This window comes from Acomys minous, assembly GCF_964271855.1.
Source record: "Acomys minous genome assembly, chromosome: 3".
NCBI lineage: Eukaryota > Metazoa > Chordata > Mammalia > Rodentia > Muridae > Acomys > Acomys minous.
The window spans coordinates 137,255,988-137,271,019 of record NC_140485.1 but is presented as its reverse complement, the minus strand read 5'-3'; the positions used below and the strand labels follow the sequence as shown (position 1 = coordinate 137,271,019).

Genomic DNA, 15,032 nt, shown 5'->3' with positions numbered 1-15,032 from the left:
GAGATGGCTCAGAGGTTAATGGCACTGTCTGCTCTTCCAGAGGTCCTGAGATCAATCCCCAGCAATCACATGGTGGCTCATAGCTATCTACAATGAGATCCGATGCCCTCTTCTGGTGGGCAGGTGTACATGAAAGCAGAGCGCTGTATACAAAATAAATATAAATCAATCTTTTTTTTTTTTAATTGGCTATTGGCTTGCTGTATATAGCCTTTATTATGTTGAGGAAAGTGCCCTGTATCCCCGATCTCTCTAAAACTTTAAACATGAATGGGTGTTGGATTTTATCAAATGCTTTCTCTGCATCTAAGGAGATGATCATGTGGGGTTTTTAATTTTCAGTTTGTTTATATGGTGGATTACATTGATGGATTTCTGTATATTAAACCATCCCTGCATGTCTGGAATGAAGCCTACCTGGTCATGGTGAATGATATCTTTGACGTGTTCTTGTATTCGTTTTGCAAGTATTTTATTGAGTATTTTTGCATCAACATTCATAAGAGAAACTGGTCCAAAATTCTCTTTCTTTGTTGGGTCTTTGTGAGGCTCAAGCTGTACTATAAAGCAACCGTAATTAAAACAGCATGGTAATGGCACAGCAACAGGCTGGTTGATCAGTGGAATCAAATCGAAGACCCAGATATGAATCCACATACATATGGTCACTTGATTTTTGACAAAGAAGCCAAATCCATTCAATGGAAAAAGGATAGCATCTTCAATAAATGGTGCTGGTCTAACTGGATGTCTATGTGTAAAAAAATGCAACTGGACCCATATTTGTCACCTTGCACAAAACTCAAATCCAAGTGGATCAAGACCTCAACATAAAACCAGAGACACTAAGTCAGTTAGAAGAAAAAGTGGGGAAGAGCCTGGAACACATTGGCATAGGAGACAACTTCCTGAACAGAACACCAACAGCCCAGGTCTTAATGTCAACAATTAATAAATAGGATTTCATGAGGCTGAGAAGCTTCTGTAAGGCAGGAGACACTGTCAGTAGAACAAAGCGACAGCCTACAGACTGGGAAAAGATCTTCATCAACCCTTGATCTGACAAAGGTCTAATATCCAAAATATATAAAGAACTCAAGAAATTAAACACCACCAAACCCAAATAACCCAATTGAGAAATGGGGCTTGGAACTAAACAGAGAGTTCTCAACAGAGGAATATCAAATGGCTGAGAAACACTTCAAGAAATGCTCAACCTCCTTAGTCATCAGGGAAATGCAAATCAAAACTCTGAGATTCCATCTTACACCCCTCAGAATGGTTACAAGCGACACCACATGCTAACGAGGATGTGGAGAGAGAGGAACACTCCTTCATTGCTAGTGGGAATGCAAACTAGTACAGCCACTTTGGAAATCTATTTGGTGCTAACTCAGAAAACTGGGAATAGGGCTTCCTCAAGACCCAGCTATTCCACTCCTTGGAATATACCCAGAAGATGCTCCAGCACACAAGAAAATTTGCTCAACCATGTTCACAGCAGCCTTATTCATAATAGCCAGATCATGGAAACAGCCTAAGTGTCCCTCAGTAGAAGAATGGATAAAGAAACTGTGGTACATTTACACTACGGAATACTACTCAGCTATTAAAATCAAGGAATTCCCAAAATTTGTGGACAAATTGATTGAACTAGAAATGATCATAATGAGTGAGTTAACCCAGAAGCAGAAAGAGTCAAATGGTATATACTCACTTATATCTGCATACTAGCCCAAGGGGCATGTCCCATGAAAATCTTCATTTACCAGGAAACTGGGACAGAAGGGAGGACATCCTATTGGGACTCCAGATGAGAGAAGCATGGGAGAATAGGAAAGTAGAAAGATCCAGAGGGTCCTAGAAACCTACAAGAAGAACATTGTGATAGGCAGATTTGGGTCCAGGGGTCCCGCTCAAAACTATGGCTCCAGCCAAGGACAATACAGGCCGTAAACTTCAAACCCCTACCCAGATCTAGCCAATGGACAGGACATTCTCCACAGTTGAGTGGAGAGTGTGGTATGACTTTCACACGTACTCTGGTGCCTCATATTTGACCACGTCCCCTGGATGGGAAGACCTGGTGGCACCCAGAGGAAGGATAGCAGGCTACCAAGAAGAGACTTGATACCCTATGAGCATATAAAGGGGGAGGAAGTCCCCCTCAGTCACAGTCATAGGGGAGGGGAGTAAGGGGAAAATGGGAGGGAGAAAGGGAGGAATGGGAGGATACAGGGATGGGATAACCATTGATATGTAATAAGAATAAATTAATAAAATAAAATTTAAAAAAAACAAAAAAAATTGGGTCATGTACATTTTCATATGAAACTTTTTGCTAACTGAACTTTTGTGATAGAAGAAAGAAAGAAAGAAAGAAAGAAAGAAAGAAAGAAAGAAAAGAAAAAGAAAATTCAGCTGGAGCAGAGAAAGAACTAAGAAGCAAGTAACTTTGGGATTTTTGGCAAAGATGGAGTCAGGATAGCATAGACAGTTAAGAGTAGACTTAAATTGCTCAAGATTGTGTTGTAAAGCCTTATAAACAAGTATAAAAGAGTTTCAATTATTTGTATGATAACCAGGTTAAAAAATAAACTAAGAGAGACAAATATTGTTTTGTAAAAATAACTTCAACATATGGCGTACCAATGTGGCACAGAGTGTACAGTAATCTAGCAAGAACTTAATTTGCTGATCTCTCCACAGGGAACAGTTCTGAGACTGACTAAAATATAAAAATATCTTCAGCCAGGACTTCAGCTAGGATGACCAATAAATCTTCAGTTACAAATTCCCCAGGATGGGGCTAGAGAGATGGCTCGAGGTTAAGAGTACTGTCTGCTCTTCCAGAGGTCCTGAGTTCAATTCCCCGCAATCACATGGTATCTTAGAAATTCCTCAGGACTTATCATGCCATTCTTTTAAAGGGCACAGATTAAAAAATTTATTTTACAGAGAATCATCATCTTTAGTTGAACTGTGCTCAGTGCACAGTCCATACACATATGAATACACAAATGTATCATACCTCTGAAAGTTAATATTTTGCAGAACAAGAACCAGACACCAAAAAAAGGCAAGTATCCCAGGTGATCCAACCTTACCGATGGCCTCAGTGACACTGATTCCTCAAAAATCTGATCTGGGACAAGTTTAAAATGGCTAGCTAAATCATCCAGCATCACAGACTATTCCAGTCAGGACTTCAGTTAATCTCTAAATTTTCTCAGCATGAAAAGACTGGACAGCAAAAGTTACAGTTTCTTAAGACTGGACAATATTCCAATTTTCCTAGACCCCCAAAAATAAAAACTACATCTCAAATCAGCTGGAAGCAATGTAAGACAACTATGCCCCATTCCCAAGAGGGGGTGATGGTTTCTGGTCATTCTATGGGTGACAGATGTTTCTCATTGTTTTATAGAGATTGGTTATAGGAATGATAAGTAAAAGGGTAGGTTATTGAACGTACTATTAGATCAAAGAACATTAATAAGCCAATATTACATTGGTGTAAGTCTGTGTATACTAACACAGATTTAAGATTATAATTGATCACGGCCTGCCAAGGTACTGTAACCTATGTAATTTTTTTATTTTTTTATTTTTTATTTTTTGGTTTTTTGAGAAAGGGTTTCTCTGTGTAGCCTTGGCTGTCCTGGACTCCCTTTGTAGACCAGGCTGGCCTCGAACTCACAGCAATCCGCCTGCCTCTGCCTCCCGAGTGCTGGGACTAAAGGCGTGCGCCACTACGCCTGGTACCTATGTAATTCTTAAGAACTGCAATGTTAAATTCTAGTCATTTTGAAAGCTACTATTACAAACTGTTTAGGATAAATAAGAAATGCATATTAGAAGTCAGAAAAACTCATCGTCATGTTAGTTTAATTGGTTACAAAAATGTTTTCTAGATTGACAGATGGAAAACAGCTAAAAACAAACAATTCAAATAAGATAGATGGCTTCAAAAACCTCAGATATCTACAGACTATGGCATTTAAAGATATTAACTTAAGGCTTTTTTTGACATGAGACAGGTCTGTTCCTAGGGGCATCCCATTCTATTTCAAAGAGCATCAAAGGCTTCATATGTGGCAAGCTAGCCACTGGATGAGAAAATGGCCTCGTGTCAATTAGAGACAGAATGTTATGCAAAACTGGACAAACTAGATGCAGGACAGTTGTCTGCCCAGCTTTGCAAGGACAAGGTAGGCAAGTCCTTTATAATTCCTACTTCACAGAAAAGTCTGTCAAATATTCTGAGTCAGAAGGCTGAAGATGATGCTCCAATGTTATAGCAGCAAAATATTGCTGTCATTTCTATACTTTTGGAAACTGCTTGCCTGAATTTCCTACATATTAGGTAATATTTATTCCTTCTTAAGTCTCTGATGGGGTTGAAGACTACACAGTTATAGTCTCACAGTTAAATTGAAATTGTTTAGGATGATAGAAATTGATAAATAGTAGAATACTTTATCCAAAGGTGCCAAAAATACAAATGTAAATCTTACCTAATAATTTTCATAACTATTATTATATATAGTTATTATATATATAAGAAAAGGAGCCTTTTATTAGACTAAAAAGGGGAGATGTAGGCATAAGTTTATTGTGTAATTCAAATGCTGACTTCTGTACCCTCTCCCCATATCTGGTTGCAACCCTTCTTCTGAGAATCTCCTGTCTCAAAGTTGTATAAACTCTGCTCCCCAACTGTCCTCTTGATATGTCAATAAAGCAGCTTGCAGCTGCTGGATTTCCTGCCAGTCAGAGGAAGAGGAGTTAGGGAAGGAAGTAGGGGATTCAGCAGGGGATTTGGCCACAGGCAGAGGTGAAGAAAAGAAGAAGATGATTGAGCTGGAGCAGAGAAAGAAGTAAGTAACTGGGATTTTGGCAAAGATGGAGTCGGGATAGTTTAGAGGGTTAAGAACAGACTTAAACTGCTCAAGATTGTGTTGGAAAGCCTTATAAGCAAATACAAGAGTCTTGATTATTTGTGTGATAGCCAGGTTGAGAAATAAAGAGAAACAAACACTGTTTTGTAAAAATAGCTTCAACATACTGTAGCTTAAACTAAAGACTAGTTTTTACATTGCAACTATCTGATGAAGTCACTAATTGTAATGACTGGTGAAATTCAAGTAGTAAGTGGGTATGAACTTAAGAAAACATACAACAGGAGGAATCATCTGCTATATACTATCGTAGTAAACCTGTCGACAGCATTACACTATCCATTCTAAAACTCTGGGCCCTCAATGTGGACCTTACCTGTCATCATTGAGGATATTCCTTAATAACACAAAACAACAAAGGCCTCTAAGAAGCCCTTGTTTCAGCCAGGCATGGGGGCACACATCTTTAATCCCAGCACTCAGAGAGGCAGAGGCTGGCAGATTTCTTGTTAGTTTGAGGCCAGCCTGGTCTACAATATGAGTCCAGGGCAGCCAGGGCTGTTTGTCTCAAAAACTTGAGAAACCCTGTCTCAAAAACAAACCAAAAAAAAAAAAAGGGGGGGGGGAGAGAAAGGATAATTGTTGTGGTGACTCTTAACCATAATATTATTTTCACTGCTACTTCATTACTCTAATTTTGCTATGGTTATGAATTATAATGTAAATATCTTATATGCATATGGTTTTAGGTGACCCCTATGAAAGGGCCATTAGAACCCCCTGGGGCTCTCAACCACTGCACTACATCATCCTTTGCTGTTTTCCATGTGTTGATATTTGTACCAATTTGCAAAAGTCACAGTGATCAAACTGTCAGTTCTGCCAAGACTCAGAAGTATAAAGGCAATAGAATGCTATGAAAAATTTTAAAGCCAGATTATCTTCATGATTGTCCTACTTAGGGTTACTATTGCTCTAATGGAACACCATGACCAAAAACAAGTTGGGGGAAAAAGGGTTTATTTGGCTCACACTTCCATATGATAGTCCATCACTGAAGGAAGTCCTGCAGGAACTCAAGCAGGGCTGGAACTTGGAGGGGCTGATGCAGAAGCCATGGAGGGTCTGCTTGCTGCCTTGCTCCCCATGGCTTGCTCAGCCTGCTTTCTTATAGAACTTAGGACCAGCAGCCCAGGGACAGCACCACCCACAATAGACTAGACTCTAACTAGAGAAATTAAGATTTTGAGCTGTATGGTAGACTTATTCATTCTCTTCCAAGAAGCTCTCAGAGCAGCAGACCTCTGGGGACACTTGACACTTGTTTTAATCTGAAATTTAGCATTTGAATCTCTGTTCCCAGAAATTACTAACGCCCTACAGGCATATCTTATGAAAGCATTTTGTTTCTTCTTGGGTTTCGAGAGAGGGTTTCTCTGTGTAGCCCTGGCCACCCTAGAACTCTGTGTGCAGGCTGGGTTCAACTCAGAGATCTGCTTGCCTCTGCCCACCAAGTACTGAGGTTAACGCTGTGAGCCACCACTGCCCATCACAGAGAGCATTTTCTCAACTGAGGTTCGCTCCCTTTCAGATGACTCCAGCTGGTGTCAAACTGACCTAAAACTAGACAGCGAGTGATCTTCATAATAAAAATCCCAGCACTCGGGAGGCAGAGGCAGGCAGGTCGAGGCCAGCCTGGTCTACAGAGCGAGCCAGGACAGCCAAGGCTACACAGAGAAACCCTGTCTCAAAAAACCAAAATAAATAAATAAATTAAATTAAATGTAAAATCCATACTTGTTTCAAAGCTAAGACTATGAATTCACAGTAAAGTAAAGCAAAGAATACTTTAAATAACCAGGAGGGGGAAAGTACTAAAATAAAATTTAAAATGATAAAATGACATAAATACATAATATCCTGTACTTGGCATGGCTTCAATTATTATTTTATTGAATCTAAGATTTCCTGCCAGATGTGATTGCACATGCCTTTAATCCCAGCATTACAGATCTCTGTGAGTTGGAGGTCAGCCTGGTCTACACAGCAAGTTCCAGGACAGCCAGGACTACATAAAGACTCTTTATCAAAAACACCAACCAACCAAAGACAACAAGAAAAAGGCATCCTTTCTTTGAATGTATTCACATTACACTGGTTTTGCTACCAATTAAAATCGCTGTTACACCAACTCTTTAATTAATATCTATACCAAGGCCAACTTTGAACAATAAACTTGCAAGTTGTTAAGTATAAGGAAACAAAAGTAGAATATATAAGAAATATGCAATTTTCCTGACTAGTGAATTGTAATGTTGACTCCCCAACCATCTACCTAGCCACACAGCAAATGCCTCACAGTTAGCCTGTTACAAAGCAGCGTGAGCTCATGCCACTGTAGCTCTCTGATTTAGGGACTAACTGAATGAAAAATAGAAAAGGAACAAAAAGGAAAGGAGCGTGACTGGTCCCAGGTATGGTAGAAGAGAAAGTTTATAGGTGTTAGGATTCTGCTTCAGTCTGCCTACCTGTGATGTCATTGCCTACCTGCACTGGGTGTGGCCCTGCCCAAGGCTATATAAAAGGACAGAACCACCTCACCCCCCTTTCTCTTACCCCCCCCCCACTCCTTTTCTCTCTCTCTCTCTTACTCTCCTACATATCTCCTTTCTCTCTTCCTCTGTCTCTGTCTCTTTCTCTCTGGGACACCCCTCCCCTTTCCTTCTCTCCCCATGCTCATTTAATAAACCTCATATAATCTACTATCTGTTGCCTGGCATCTTTTTATTATTTTGCTTTTTATTCTCTTAGTTCTTGTTTTTAATTATTAAAATAGGAGATAAAAAGGAGAGCATAGCCAGACACAGAGTAGTCACTTGACATAAAGTCCAGAGTGGACTGACTCTCAGCCATGTGAGGAGAGGGGGGAGGGGAACGGAGAGGGCAGAGAAGGGAACCAGATGCTGCAGCTAGGAAGCCCAGAGTTTAGGGAAGGCAGAGGGGTAAGGCAGCCAGGAGGGCCCTGTAGCAGGTACAGACTAAGGGATGCTGGGAGAATCTGGAGGCCAGGCTTACTTTCATATGTTAAATAGGCACCTCAGTCATTTGTCTCACATTTGAAATCTAACACTTATTTCTGTGGAGATTCAAATTTCAGGTCTGCTGCTCTGAGAGCTTCTTGAAAGAGAATAAGTAAATCTGCCATATAGCTCAATAAAAACCTCCACAAGACATGAGTGCTCTAACACTAAGCTCCACTCCCAGCCCAATTCTTGTTAGTACTCAGGGTAATATTCCACATTTAATAAATTGTCAGCTAAGCCAGGGTAGCGGCACACACGGATCTCTATGAGTTAGAGGCCAGCAGGCTACACAGAGAAACCTGGGGAGTGGGGGTGGGGAGAGACAAAAACAAAAACAAAAAATAAAACAACAACAAAAATAAATTCTCAGCTAGTTGTTACTATGAATAACTGACACAAACAAGACTGAGTTTGGGGAGTTCAAAGGGACATCAACAAGAAAAGGACTTGGGGTTCAAAGCCCTATGAAGTAAGTTCCGTCTAGTCTGTTAAGTGTGCAGAATCCAGGAGCCCTTGATCTGAGCTTCCAAAAAGTACAGATCAGAGACATTAACTTAAGAGTCACTTGGCATAAAATTGAGCTGGCCACAAAAAGCAAAGGAGAGGATGAGGACAGAGAAACAGGTCTGACAGAAAACAGTCCAGGAATGAGCTGCCTGAGAATTCTAAGTGCTTGTGAGAACACTCCAAGAAAACCCGACAAGATTCTTGTGACCTTGGTTTCTTCAAAACATGGAAATTTTCTTGGAATGTGTTTTTCATGTCTCTCAGGTGTAGCAGATGGTAGGAGTTTACCTCAGATTACTCATTATTGCTTACTGTTGTTATTCAATTCAAGTGTAAACTATCTTCTACATACCTCTATGGAAAAACATGGTTTGCCAGTTTAACTTGTCCCTGGTTTTTTGTTTGTTTCTTTGGTTGGTTGGTTTGGTTTTTTGAGACAGGGTTTCTCAAAAACCTGTGTAGACTCATTCTGTAGACCAGGTTGCCCTCATCTCAGTGATCTGCCTGCCTCTGCCTCCCCAGTGCTGAGGTGACAGGCATGCGCCACCACCCCCCGGATGAAACTGTCCTTGGGATTGTACAGACTTTGAACTGAGAACTTTATTCATGTGACCTTTCTTAATAACCCTCAGAGTACAAATTGTCTGAATAAAGCTGGCTATTGCATGAGACTTTTAGTCCACCTCATATTTCAGATCCATTATCCCGGGTCCCACAGCCTCTAGAGGGTGACATGGGTCTAGTGGCAACCACTAACATACCATTAGGCAGAGGCGAAAGATGCAGCTAGAGAGTGTAAGAAAAGTTAAGAGAGTGTCCATAGTGAAAAATAAAATGAGAAGAGTATCAAGGCACACTCAAGGAGGGACTGTTTCCTGAGCACCCACCATGGGCACAGGTGGGCCTGGCACTGATCCAATTAGCACCAGCACAGTGGGAGAGACAAGCAAACAAATTTCTACATGAAGAGATCAATGCTGCAAACAACAGCCAACAAGTACTCAAAGCAGAGTTAAGAGACTCTTGATGCAAATACGGCCTTGGTAGCACAAACTTAAAGCAGCTGGACCTGAAGGAAATGTTACAATAGCAAAATAAATATAAGAAAAATTAGTGACAAAACCTCCAGTGACAGAAAAATCTTAATGACTACTGAGGAAACGGTAAACTAGTGTTAAGAGTGGAGAGGTGGTTAGTGGTTACACGCACTTGTTGCTCTTGCAGAGGTCCTGAGTTCAATTCACAGCACCACGTTAGCTCACAAATGTCTGTAACTTAAGCTGGAGGACACTCTCTTCTGGACTTATGGTGCACACACATACATGTGTGCAAACACTCATACACTTTTTTTTTTAAGTGGTTCAGATTAGGGAGGAATTTCAAGGAAAGGGTGTGTGTGTGTGTGTGTGTGTGTGTGTGTGTGTGTGTGTGTGTGTGTGTGTGTGTTAGAATTAACATATTTAATAGAAACAATGCTTTATGTCTGACCTTATCTTAACTTCATAATCAGTGTAATAGCACTTCTGTATCTAGCCCTATAAGCAACAGAATGGACTTAAAGAAGAAGGAGATGAAAAAGGCCTCTGAATGAATAAGCAGTTGACCCAGCAGTACAGCAGATGCCATGTCTATGCAGGTGAGCCTAGTCCAAACTGTGAGATCACATGGCCTCTGATCTGAGTTCCGTGCTTTCCAGATGTTCAGATATTAAAGGACCCTAATTTGAAAAACCCAGAAGCTGACCTATACAATTCTGCAGCCAGACTCATTGGGCAGCAGCCTGGTGTTCATGCCCTCAAGGAATCTTTCTGTGACTCCATTCCTTAGGGAGTGAGAACATGGGAGAGTCGGCACAAACAGATGAAGGCACTGCAAATAACTGCCAGGATGACATGTAATATTCAATAATTGTTGGATATTGCTATTGATACTTTATTGGCATTCTTCCATTTGTACAACATGGAATAAAATAAAAGGATATTCAAAGCCAATTCATTCTGATTCTATTCTAAGAGTAGGGAATAAAGAATAATGCAGAAGGAAAGGATTATCTCCAGTTACAACTAAAGTTCAAAACATAGCATTGCCTTATTATGACAGTGAATTACTGAAGAAGAGATGCTGAGCAAGAAATAAAGATGTCTGCATTACCGAGAGCCCACTGCTCACCTTCAAATTCACAACCTCCTAGAACGATGACACAACCATTTTACAAATGCTTAGATCGAGGTTCAAAGATTTTAAATGAGATTTTCAAAACTCACCAGTCTATGAGTGACAGAAATAAGCTCCAACATCTCATGCCAATACTCATGATTTTTCTACCAAACTACACTGCCAAGATTAACAATAGTCATTTCCACTCCACACCCATGTTGCTGTAAAATAGGAAAAGCCATGTGATTATTTGATGAAAACAAAAATGATTCAAGACCAAATGTGACTGTTCTCAGGCTCCAAAATATCTAGAGGAAATAACAAATGACTTAAAGGAAGAAAACAGTAAAGTCTCAAAAGTGGTAAGTTGGGAGTAGGGTAAAATTTTATTATATTCTAAATTATTAAGACATTCTGTTTGGTGATATCTTTTGTTCAAGCTACTATATGAAAGTCAATTTAGTTGAAATAGGGTTATGCCCTGTCTCGAAAATAATAAATAAATAAATAAATAAATAAATAGGGTTATGTCTGAGTCTTAATTTCTACTGATATATCTACTCTGTAGATAGATGCAAGCCCTTTAATTTTTAAATTAAAGTATTAGCAACACTCAAAAAGAGAAATAACAAACAACCAATGTGAAATTTACTTTAAAATGACAAAACCACAGGTTTAGAAACAGCTTTCCAGTACTCATGGGCACTCAGCAGTCATTCTCCAATTCTGGTTTACTTTTCCAGAAATGTATTTGGCAAAATGCAGAAAGTGATTAAAACAAACATTGGCAAACATAAAAAAAGAATCGGCCTAGGATGTCGACAAAATGTGCTATTCAGTATCAACCCAAATTCCAGCTGGTATACAAGGGGAAAGTTATATGAAAGTGGGAAGTGCATCAAATCACCTTTATCTACACATATAATTCATAGATAACAGAATTTAATCAAAACATATTAAGTAAGATGGGAAAACACAAATGCTATCGTCTAAGTAAATTTTCATATGCCCCTAATTATTATATTAGACCCTAATGCTCAGGGTGGGAGCTCGGGCTGGAAAGATGGCTCAAAGGTTAAGAGCACTTCATTATTACTTCAGGAGATCTGGGCTTAAGTCCCAGCTCACCAACATCTATAACTCCTGTTCCAAGGGATTTATGCTGTCTTCCAACCTCCAAGGGTACCAGGCATGCATGTCGTACACAGATATACATGTGAGAAAAATACTAATACTCATAACTTAAAATACATAAACCTTTTTTAAAACTTAAGAGGTGAAGACCCCAGGAGGCAATTCCTCCATGAGAAGTACACCCTCATGACAGAGGCTCCAGTAAGGTGCCTTGTCCCTTTCACAGCATAAGGTGCAGCCTGCCCTCAACACCAAATGTACTCATGCCTTTGACCTTTGACTCTTCAACTCCAGAGCTGAGGGCAATACACTTCTCTTTTTCACAAATTATTCAGTCTCGAGCATTTTGTTACATTAGTGGATGGAACGAAGACAGTAAAACAAGAATAAATTCAAGATGACAAGTTAGTCCATAGGTTTACTAATCCCTTTACCAAATTCCCACTAAAATGATCAGGGATAAACAAAAAAGTACAGAAAACAAAGAGACCATTGATGGGCCTTCTAAGTTACTAAAAGACAAATGGAGTATATATGATCAGACTGACAGAAAAGTACCAAAGAGCCTTGATTCAGTGAAGCAAGTACACCACGTCAACCAACCACCTTCTTATGCAGGGCTGCCTAAAGAACGACACAGGGCCACAGAGGACCAGACTTTGACTCTAGCAAGCTTTTTTGTACCACACTGACAGGCAGCGGAACAAGAGGAAAGGGAAGCAGCACTGCAGTTAACTGGAGTGCTATGCAATGAACACACTCTGAATTAATACAGACTGTCTAAGAAAAGCAGTGAAATCCCTTAGTGATCTACCAGACTCACAGATGGCCACTACTGAAGATGGGCAGAGGACCAGAAATCCGACTGTGGGCATTCTGGAATCCTACCCTCCCACTTAGTGTAGTAACTGTCTCAGAGGGGATGGAATCTAGCTTTGATCACTATACGTGGATAAGAGGTGCTTTGATTTTCCAACTGGTTGTGACACGTTGACACACCAACTTGGATGAAGGCAACCTCACCTTCTAAATATATTATGATGTATCTATTTGATGGACAATTACCTGTCTGCAAGAACTCTACTTGTGGAGTGCCTGCTAATGGATGAATGAGTAAACAAAATATGGTACATACATAAATATTGTTATCACCCAACCTTAACAAGGAAGGAGATTCTGGCACATGGTACAACGTAAACTCTTAGAACACTATGCTAAATTCAAAAAGCCAATCACAAGATGATGAATATGTATGGACAAACACTGACATGAGGAGCCTGGAATAAGCATGGGGAAGGATAACAATGTGCAGTTCCAGCTTTGGAAAAGCTACAGTGTTGCATGACAGGGCATCTGCACAGTACTGTGAACACAATACCGCTGAGCTATATACTTAAAAGAGTTAAGATAATAAATTTTATGTATACTTTACCTCAGTAATTTTCCAAAAAAATTATGAACCAGGTTTGGTGATATATACCTGTAATCCTAGCAATCAGGAGGTTAAGACAAGGTGATCATGAATCTAAAGCCTGCCTAGGCTATATGAAATTGTTTCAAAAATAAATAAATCAGCAACTGAAATATAAAGACAAGAAAAATACTTCTGTTGTATTGAGTTTTATTGAAAACACAGAACTAGGGCTGGAGACATGGCTCAGGGGTTAAGAGCATTGACTGCTCTTCCAAAGGTCCTGAGTTCAATTCCTTGCAACTACATGATGGCTCACAACCTTTGTGATAAGATCTGGTGCTCTCTTCTGGTGTGCAGTTGTACATGCAGATACAACATTATATACATAATAAGTAAATAAATCTTTTTTTAAAAAGAATACTTATTTTTGTAAAGAACCCATTTGGTTCCCAGAGCCATGGTGGCTAACAGTAACTCTAGCTAGTTCAGGGGAGCCAATACTTCTGATCAATGCAGGCTCCTGAATACATGTGATATACATACATACTCAGGTATAAATAGAATTAAAATATTTTTTTGAAAAATACTACAAAGCTGGGCAGTGGTAGTTCCCACCTTTAGTCCCATCACATGGGAACAGAGGCAGGTGAATCTCTGTGAGCTCGAGGCCTGCTTGGTCTACAGAGTGAGTTCCAGGATAGTTGGTGTTGCACAAAGAAACCTTGTCTGGAAAAAACAAAAACAAAAACAAAAGGGAGGAGGAAGAAAGAAAGAAAGAGAAAAGAAAAATACCACAAAGATCAAAGGTGACAATATATTCCCTTCTGTTTTTACATTACTTAACTGGTCACACTGGCGACATGATATCTCCCCAATTCCTGTATTTTCTCCAACTCCACACTGTGATTCCAGAGGTATGTTTTAAGGCATTCCACTTAAGAGAGGACATTGCAGAGGCATCCCTGAACGTATGTACAAGGCCAGCAGAGGAGAGGGTCACATGGAATAAAGGGTTCCCATAACCTATCAGTAGTGCTCCCATCCACACTACTGTGGAACACAAGAGGTTTATGAACCATTTAAACCATTTAGCCTAAGTCCTTTGAAGGCAGGCAATTCTGTGAGGCAAGAGCATGTCAGAGGGGCCTTCCAGGGCCAACTTCTACACATTATATTTTATTAGGTTCCAACTGTCCATACCCACATTCCAGTAAGCTATCAACCATACAAGTTACATAGTCCATCTGTTTGTGTTCTAATTCTTTAATACACTAAATATGCCAATGGGTAATAAGCCATTTCTATGGCTGATGTATAAATAAGTCAGGGACATTTGAGAAAATGACAAATCAACAGAAAAAGTTCCTGAGACCTCAGACAGCACAAATTCTCAAAATCTCAAATAACCTTGTCCTCACAATAAAGGTTATTCAATGGCAACACAGTTACATCACTGGCACCTCTGGCAGAGACCCTGCTCCTCCTGGAGGACATTTCTAGCAGAGCAGAGCCCCTTCTGGGCACTTCCGAGCTTCTCAAGTCACATAATTTTCACTTATTTTGTCTTAGCTTAACAGGGAAAACATTAATGTAGTCTTCTTTCCAAGAAACTCATGGTAAATATTGCAAGCCAAGTTACTACCCAATTTTATCTGTTCTTCAGTCAAAATTTGTATCTTCTCACTAATAACCACTTCCTCAGAATCTTCAACTTCATCTACAACACTTAAGAATTTCTTTTCTAAAGCGTTTTTCATACACAGACACTCAAGAGAGCTACTGTTTACACAGCCCTAGGCTTGGACTCTTCCATGGCTGGCCACACCCACCTGCAGG

The 15,032-nt window shown here is 39.9% G+C and overlaps 1 protein-coding gene across 5 annotated transcripts in view; it reads right to left on the bottom strand.

Moving 5' to 3' along the window:
• TULP4 (TUB like protein 4) overlaps window positions 1–15,032 on the bottom strand; it is a 132,888-nt gene that overhangs the window by 97,586 nt on the left and 20,270 nt on the right. The window contains exon 2 of one of the 5 annotated variants that reach the window (XM_084777528.1): window positions 1,718–1,868. The exons of 3 other annotated variants lie outside the window; for them this stretch is intronic. The gene's annotated coding sequence lies outside the window, so the exon portion shown is untranslated. Of the gene's footprint in view, window positions 1–417; window positions 439–1,717; window positions 1,869–15,032 lie in introns of those variants that run through there. One more of the 5 variants, XM_084777530.1, reaches the window with a different exon arrangement.